This window comes from Cibotium barometz, chromosome 21 (genome assembly GCF_041138505.1).
Source record: "Cibotium barometz isolate CiBa-2024 chromosome 21, ASM4113850v1, whole genome shotgun sequence".
Lineage (NCBI taxonomy): Eukaryota > Viridiplantae > Streptophyta > Polypodiopsida > Cyatheales > Cibotiaceae > Cibotium > Cibotium barometz.
In genome coordinates this window covers 28,889,598-28,899,105 of record NC_141066.1, presented here as the reverse complement: position 1 = coordinate 28,899,105, position 9,508 = coordinate 28,889,598, and positions in this window count along the sequence as shown.

The window sequence follows — 9,508 nt, the reverse complement described above, 5'->3', positions numbered from 1 at the left end:
ACCCAATATAAATTTACCTTTTTCACAGAATCAGCTGTCTCAACCATTTAATGAAACCATAGTGTCGCTGATTATAATCCTCCAAAATATCTGATTGAATCCTAATTTCTAATTTTTCCTTTATCGGTGTACCTATGGCATCATTGGAAACTAGAACGCTCACCACCTGTCCACTCTCAGGCCTTTTCGATAGTTCCTAGCTCATAGTAACCGATAATATTTTGACTTATAAAAATCAAAATGGAATGTCTGTTGAAGTTCAGCAAGATCAACCAACAAATCCATATAAAAGAGTCATGGACTCATCCATTAAGGACTAGCAAGGTTAATTAATCAGATCCATGCCCGAATTCAGAAAACAACTCTTACTCCTTGTTCCAATATCTTCTGCGACGCACGTGTGGGTTTCTTTGGCGACCCAGAGCTCGAGCACCATATGGTCAGCACCCTCTAGGATCCTTCGCAGGTCACTCATAGGCTGCTTCCTTGGTCCCTCATCCACCGGATTCACTCATAGGCTGCTTCCTTGGTCCCTCATCCACCGGATTCACTCATAGGCTGCTTCCTTGGTCCCTCATCCACCGTACCGGAAGCTCACCATTTAAATCAAACCAAGGTTGGTCAAGCGACCTTGCTACGCGAGACATCCTCCATTGACTCTCTGTCAGCTGTTGCAAATTTATTAGATTAGGTCTCCACGACCACATTCACAAGGCAGTCAAAATGCTTCGCCAGCATTCTTGACATCAGATAGTCATTTTAAAAATAGGTCATAAATACAGTTTCTATAGCAAACTCTTGTCTTTCCACAATGTTCCACATCAATCCTCATTTATTTCATATGTATTCCCATTCTCATCACATCATAATCATTCACATCACATATCGCATCTATCCCAATTTACATCACATCTCATTCAATCACATCCCGATTCACATGACATCACATCTCATTCATTCACATCCCGATTCACATGACATCACATCTCATTGATTCACATTTCGATTCACATCACATCACATCTATTCACATCCATCACATTTATTTACATCACATTCATTTACATCCATCACATCTATTCTTGTCCATCACATTCATTTACATCCATCACATCTATTCATGTCCATCACATTCATTTACATCTATCACAGCTATTCATGTCCATCACATTCATTTACATCACATCCATTTACATCCATCACATCACATTCATTCATATCCATCACATTTATTCATTCATATCCACCACATACATTCTCATAACCATCCCATCACATACATTCTATCCACATTATATCACATCACTTCTATCCACATCATATCTCATTCATACCATCTCATCTCATTCAACCACATCCATGCAATCGTTCACATGTACGACTTCTCACATCTATCCTTACATTCATATCTATCACTTCACATCCACATATATTCATGTCACATCACATCTCTTTACATCACATCACATTCTTTCACATACACACCTATATCCATTCTTCCACATACATCCACATCACATTCTTTCAAATACACACCTATATCCATTCTTCCACATATATCCACATCCATTCTTTCACATACTCATTCACATCCATTCTTCACATACACATTCGCATCCATTCCTTCACATACATCCACTCACATCCCACATCATTCATTTACTTCCTGATTCACATGACATCACATCTCATCCATTCATTCACATTTACTTCCTGATTCACATTTACTTCCTGATTCACATGACATCACATCTCATCCATTCATTCACATCTATCTGATTCATATCACATTTCATCACATCTCATCACCTCTATTCACATCACATCCATCCATCCATTCATGCACATCTATCTGATTCACATCACATCTCATCACATCTATTCACCTCACATCTCATCACCTCTATTCACATCACATCTATTCATCTCTTAATTCACATCTATCTGATTCACATCACATCTCATCACATCTATTCACATCACATGTATTCATAGAATTTAAACATAGAATTTAAGAGAATTCTAATTTTGATATAAAAATTCTATATGCATCTATTTATACATAAAAATCAACTTTAATGAGAATAACACTTTTGAAATAAAAATAAATCCTTAATGTATCTTTCTATGCATAAAATTAATTTTAATGAGAATAACACTTTTGAAATATAAATAAATCCTTTATGCATCTTGATAGCCTCCAATTTTGACATCAAATAGGCTAAGAAGATGCAGCTTTTCTCAAATAAGAATGATGTTATTCCATGTTTATTTTGTATCCAAGCCTCGACATACACTTGTTGCCCTATGATTTGTACGCATGTCCAACTTTGTAAATGCTTGGCAATTTAGCGGGTCCGCACATCAAAAGCCAAAGCATATAAACTCTCTTTTGTGTTGAAAAGTCAAGCCATAGTCATTGTATACAATGGAAGCCATAGCCTAAGGTCTAAAAGTATGTAATGTTTTTCAAATTTGAATAAAGAAAAGAGGAAAGAGGGGGGACGTGTTTCTTGATTCTTGCTTGTCTGTGTTAATTCTTTCTAGCTATGGAGGGAGAGAGTGAGGATGAAGAAGAGGATGGAACTCTTGCCTTTCTTTTGCGTGCCACAGCATAGATTAGGCTTTCTTTGGTGTGCATGGCTATGGTGATCTAGAGAGAGAGAGAAAGAAAAAGAGAGAGAGAGAGAGAGAGAGTGTGTGTGTGTTTTTGAGAACCTTCCTGCAGCTTTTATGGCTATGGAGCACTCCAATGCATATATTTTGCATGCTCGAGCCCGGAGTTTTTGCGTTTTTCAGTGCTTGGAAGGAAGGGAATCATTTGGTGCGTTCGCACGGAGGGGCTAGCCACAAAGCTTGCAGGAGAGAAGATTGCGGATGAAGTTGGGCAGTGAAGGATTGAGGAAGAAAGCCTACAACAACCACAGTTGATTTGCAGATTGAGAAGATGGGACTTTTGCGCTGTTGCAGCGAGGGTACAATTGGACAGAAGACACAGCCAGGTGTGTGTCAATTGCCTTAAGGGAGAGGGACTTGTGAGCAGAGGTGCTTGACTCGTGGTGTGGCAAGAAAGAAGGAAGAGATCTGTACGTGGTCCTGTGGGCCTGCAGATGTGCTAAAGGTAAGGCGAGCAGACCAATGTGTTGAAAGGAGGATCACTAGGGGTGCAGTGTGAGCAGATGAAGGCCTACATCGCTTATCAGAGGAGAGGGACTGCCCATGACAGAGAGAAGAGAGAGCGTGACCAGAGGCGACAACAGGAAGGGAGAGGGCGATATGAAGGGGCTGTCTACAACTGCTGCCAGCAAGTGTGGAGAGAGAGAAAGAAGGGCGCAAAACGCTTTGCTCAATCAAGGAGGCGTAGAGGGAGAACGAGAGTCACCAGCGATGAAGGAGGAGCGCAGAGCAGATATGGCGAATGGGCATTTTCTTCTCACAGCATTGCTGCACGTTACAGGCGGGCCGAATTCACGTTCTTTCTTCAATAAGCATCAATTGAAACTCCTATGAAGAGGCAGGTCACACACACAACTATAATCTGTTCTCAACAGTGGTGGGCAGCGTGCTTTAAATCCTTACGCCGGAGATTTTTGGCGTAGCAAGGGTATGTTTCCAAGGGTGGCAGATTTTCATGCAGATTTTGAGTGAGGGCAAGCTATGACACTATGATCTTTTGGTGGGGATTATTTTGGTGTTTGAAGTTGAGAGTTGTTATTATTTCCATAGGATGTTTGCGGGTTTTTTGTGGGGGATGTGTTGATGATTTTTCACCTCATTCTATGTTTGGTGGAGTATGGAGTAAGTGTAGGAGAGTAAGTGAGGAGTTTGAAGAGGTGTGATGAAGTTTGAGGAGTTTTTTTTTGATGGAGTGATTATGTGAAAAGGGAGAAATTTCATTTGATATTTTGTTCGCGGGAGCTCACAAGCTAAGTGTGGGAGGAATGATAGCCTCCAATTTTGACATCAAATAGGCTAAGAAGATGCAGCTTTTCTCAAATAAGAATGATGTTATCCCATGTTTATTTTGTATCCAAGCCTCGACATACACTTGTTGCCCTATGATTTGTACGCATGTCCAACTTTGTAAATGCTTGGTAATTTAGCGGGTCCGCACATCAAAAGCCAAAGCATATAAACTCTCTTTTGTGTTGAAAAGTCAAGCCATAGTCCTTGTATACAATGGAAGCCATAGCCTAAGGTCTAAAAGTATGTAATGTTTTTCAAATTTGAATAAAGAAAAGAGGAAAGAGGGAGGACGTGTGATCTGGGGAGGTGTGGGAAGTTGCAACCAACTTTTCCTTTATCAACCCTGCACGGCTTCTTTTCAACTCTCTTGAATTGGGCACAACTCTCTTTCTTGATTCTTGCTTGTCTAGCTATGGAGGGAGAGAGTGAGGATGAAGAAGAGGATGGGATTCTTGCCTTTCTTTTGTGTGCCACAGCATAGATTAGGCTTTCTTTGGTGTGCATGGCTATGGTGATCTAGAGAGAGAGAGAGAAAGAGAGAGAGAGAGAGAGAGAGAGAGAGAGAGTGTGTGTGTTTTTGAGAACCTTCTTGCAGCTTTTATGGCTATGGAGCACTCCAATGCATATATTTTGCATGCTCGAGCCCGGAGTTTTTGCATTTTTCAGTGCTGGGAAGGAAGGGAATCACATCTTTCTATGCATAAAATCAATTTTAATGAGAATAACACTTTTGAAATAAAAAAAATCCTTTATGCATCTTTCAATGCATAAAATCAATTTTAATGAGAATAACACTTTTGAGATAAAATAAATCCTTTATGCATCTTTATATGCATAAAATCAATTTTAATGAGAATAACACTTTTGAAATAAAAATAAATCCTTTATGCATCTTTCTATGCATAAAATCAATTTTAATTAGAATAACACTTTTGAAATAAAAATAAGTCCTTTATGCATCTTTCTACGCATAAAATCAATTTTAATGAGAATAAAACTTTTGAAATAAATAAATCCTTAATGCATCTTTCTATGCATAAAAATTAAATTCAATAAAAATACACCTTTATAATAAAAAAATTACCTTATGCATCTTTCTATGCATAGAAATTAAATTCAATGAAAATAACACTTTTATAATAAAAAATTTCCATTATGCATGTTTCTATTCATAGAAATTAAATTCAATGAGAATAACACTTTTATAATAAAAAAATTTTCATTATGCATCTTTCTATGCATAGAAATTAAATTCAATGAAAATAACACTTTTATAATAAAACAATTTTCATTATGCATCTTTCTATGCATAGAAATTAAATTCAATGAAAATAACACTTTTGTAATAAAACAATTTCCATTATGCATCTTTCTATGCATAGAAATTAATTTTAATATTTAATATCATTGATATCCATGCATATTCATAGGTGAATATGTACATGGAGTAAATTAGAATATTTCTTTTAGAATGCACAAACGGTGATAGTTACTCTTTTGGAATAACATAAAAATAAACTTTCTTTTCCACAAAATTCTAGAAAATTTTACCATAACCTCCTTTGTATGGCTGACCATTTCTCATTTTTATCATTCTATTTTCAACCTAAATTAACCCCAATTAGATGTATAGGTTTCTAATCTACACAATTTTTAATTTCCAAGAGAAAAAACAAAAAGAAAAGTTTAATTAATCTATTTGTTAATCATTTTAGGATAAAGAAAGGCTGGAATGTAAAGAAGAGAAGGGGGTGGCCTTTTCATCAAGGCATAGCATTAGAATTTACTTTAATCAACTATAAATCAAGAAAATCAAGAAAACCATAGATTTAAAATTAAAAAGTAAGAAAAATTTAGCTTACATGGAGTTTTAAGCTTTCCTTTGGCTTGAGGGATTGAGGGTTCTACTCTTGTTTGAAGCAAGAGTGGCCACCAATACTTTGGAGAGGATTAAGCCAGAAACAATTGAATTATCAAGAAAATTCAATGTAAATGGCTCTGGGTAGGAGTAGAGTAACAGTGCATAAAACAAAGAGGGAGGCTTCTATTTATAGGAAAAAGTGAGCCTCTAACCAAGCAAACTGATTCTAGAATTTTCTAGAGCAGTTTAGTCAATTTTTGGGTGAGTTTAGCTTACTTTTTGGGTCTACTTGAAATAGGAGAGAGGAGAGATGAAAACATCTCATTATTTTTTAGTTTAAAACTCCTTGACACATGTGAAATAGGCACCTCTTTCATGAGGGTAGATCCCCACACACTGAGGTGTCAAAAATGCATCATTTTCTCTAAATATCTGTTAATTTTTAACTAAATCTTGTACTCAATCAACTCTTCATCTTATGTGAGAATTTACTCATTTTTGGGGGTTTTTCTTTTATTCTTCAATTTATCTCCTCCCTACATTTGGATTAATCTTATTGGTCCATAGGAACCTTAAATGGACCATAATCCAAATTTTTTTGAAAATCTGGACCCTTAGGCTAAGGTCCTTTTTATCTATTTTCTATTAATTCCAATTGCACATTGGAAAGTTATTTTTGAATTTCTATTTCAGGGAAAACCATTTTAGACACTAGGAGGATTTTTATATCCAAAAATATCTCAATTTTGAATTACCTCTCTCTAGATATTTCCTCTCTCTAAGCCACAGATAGAAACAAGATCTATTATTATTCTGAAAAGGGGATTGATTACAGGGGGAGAAATTGGACATCTTGAGGGGCTGGGGAGGAATCTTACATCCTACCTCACTTGAAAAACGCGAAATGTCCTCATCTCGTAGGTGGAGTATGATCTCTTTCATCTTCTTCTTCTTCTTCAATCACTTCCAGTGTTACTGCCTTGGAAGTGGACGACTGATTTGGGAACATCTCTGTTTGACTTCCCCTATTCTAAGGCGGAGGTCTTGCATTACTTTGGATTGAAACTGCGGGTTGGTTAGAGGGTCTACCTCAAGGATTTTCCCGATTTTGGCGGTGGAAAGAAACTTGTTTACTCTGGAAGGAAGGAGCTGGAGTCCAGAATCTTGATCCCTGATTTCCCTGCCCTGAAAACCTTGATCCAAAAGGAGTTGGGAAATCCATACTGCGATGTCCAAATCCTTCACAATTATAGCATTTCACTCCTTTGTTCAAGGGTGGAACTTCTGAAGTTGAATTCCAGGGGATTGGGTTTCAGGAAAAGGACATTTCTTCCATTCTGGAATGTCCCATATCCTCGGCTTGATCCTGATATCTTTTAGGCGGTGGAAGGTTGGAATCACCTTCTGGAATCAAAAACCTTTTGAAAGGTGATGGTGCTGGCTTTGGCGAGACTTTGACATCAAAGGCCTTGGCGAAATCCTTCACCATCCGCACTGCTTCGGCTATGGAAACTCGCTTGGCATTCTTCACCAGGATATTCAAAGGTTCGTTCAGTCCCTGAATGAACTTGGCCATTAGCTGTTCTTCATCCAACGATGGCGAGTATTTGAGGAGGAGAGCGAATGCTTGGTGATATACTTCAGTAGTTCTGCTCCCCTCGGTTAACTCTAAGAATTCGTTCATCTTTGTTTCCAAAAAGCTGGGGGGGACAGAACCTTGTCCTTATTAGGTAAATTTTGAGATCATTTCATGTCTAGGTATTCCGATCTAGACGGTTTGTCCCGTAGTGGTTTCTTCCTGCCAATCTGGCTGTTTATACTATCTTTAGCCTTGCAAGAGACATTTTGCTTTTCTGATTATACTCGGTGACATTGAAGTACTCTTCCATTTCTTCGATCCACTTCTCCACAGCCTCGCCCAAGTTTTCCCCTTCGCCCTTGAAAGGTCGAGATTGTGATCTATGAAGAGTTTTACGAACATCCAAGTCGAGCTCTTCCTCATCGAGTTGGGGGTTATCATTTCTACCACGATGACCTCGATCCATGTTCCTATCAATACGAAAATTCTTGTTAAGTCCCTCTATTTATGATTCAAATCCGATTTTAGTTTAAACTGATTCTAGGGTTCTTAAGATTGGTCTACTCCTCAGAGAATCATGGGATAAAGATATTAAAATAGAACTCATTATCAAATAACAATTCATTCAAAACATATCATTTATATCTTTAACACAATAATGGATCACTAGACCGAAATTTCCATCTGAACAGTCCTCCATGGGAATTTCAATTATACAGATTTTTAATTTGTCATCCCTTAACTTGATCCACTGGGTTGAATGTTAACAGTAGCAATGTGTCAGCACAATCCACCTCGTTAATGATTTGTTGAAGTCATTAATGTCATTCCAATTACGAAATTCATCACACAAGGACTCGTCCCATTCATCAAAAGGACTCGTCCCATTCATCCTCATTGTGGTTTTGCTCAGCTTATCACTTTTCAACTAAATTTCAAGAATCATCATTTTCAATCAGAATCCAAATCAACTCATCAATTCTCAGCTAGAATTTAAAAATCATATCAACCACATTCGAATTCATCATCTTGATAGCATTTTTGCTTATAATTTCAAGTCTTAGATTTACTCGTATATACCTCCACCAGTAAAGAGCTATAGTTATACCCTCGGTATATTCGGGTAGTCATGGTCCTTGGAATTATAAGGTAAATATCATCATGTCTAGGCCTCAAGCAAGTCAGGGAGTCCATAAAAATACGGTAATTCCATCTGAAGACCCGATTATTAATTTATGAATTTCAGCTTGAATATCAATTTGTATGAATTTTATCACACAATTACAACCTTTTAGTGCTACTTCATAAATTTTTGACAATTTTGGCTTCTCGGTTGATCCACATCATTAGGAACTCAATGGAGTCTTCTTGGGCCCTTTTATTTGGCAGTTTAAGGGAGTCAAACCTTTTCTCTTAAGAAGAAACGTTTTCTAATTTGAAGCTTCAAAACGGCTACTTTATTCGAATTTGAATTTTGGGGGAAAAATAGAATTTAAAATCTAGCGGATAAAACCATATCATGTAACATATCTATGGAAAGCTCTTGATGCGTAGATCACAGATCTGTAATCTCCGCTCAAATCGGAGCTTGTATGTAGAAGTTATGGAGGTCCGAAAATTGTAAAATTGCCCCCTCCCCTTTTTGGGAAAAAAAGTGCACCCTTTGACCACTCTTACACCTCTCTTACAAACCATTGGTTTTTGCTTACATGGCGGGCTCCTATTTGTCAAAAAGTTAAACGTTTCCATAACCTCATGGCAAATTAAAGGGCCCAAAAAGACTCCATTGAGTTCCTAATGTAGCCAATTCACTCTAATACCAGCTAAAAGATCCCTGTCCCCACCGCGCAACGAATTTAGGGGTGCTAGCAGCAGAAGTAGCACTTCTTGTGCGAGGCAAGGTCCCTCACTTGGGGCCTCACCCACGGATATCCGGACAAGAGACTAATCCATCGGTTCTTCCAAAACCGAACCCGAAAAAACTTCCCTTGCTCGGAAAGCACGGGCGATTCCTCTAGGATAATTTTACTCTAACATAGTCAAAAACCTTAACTAATTGAACTGATCTGACCAAACCCATAAGTCCCATAGTCAAATCAAGG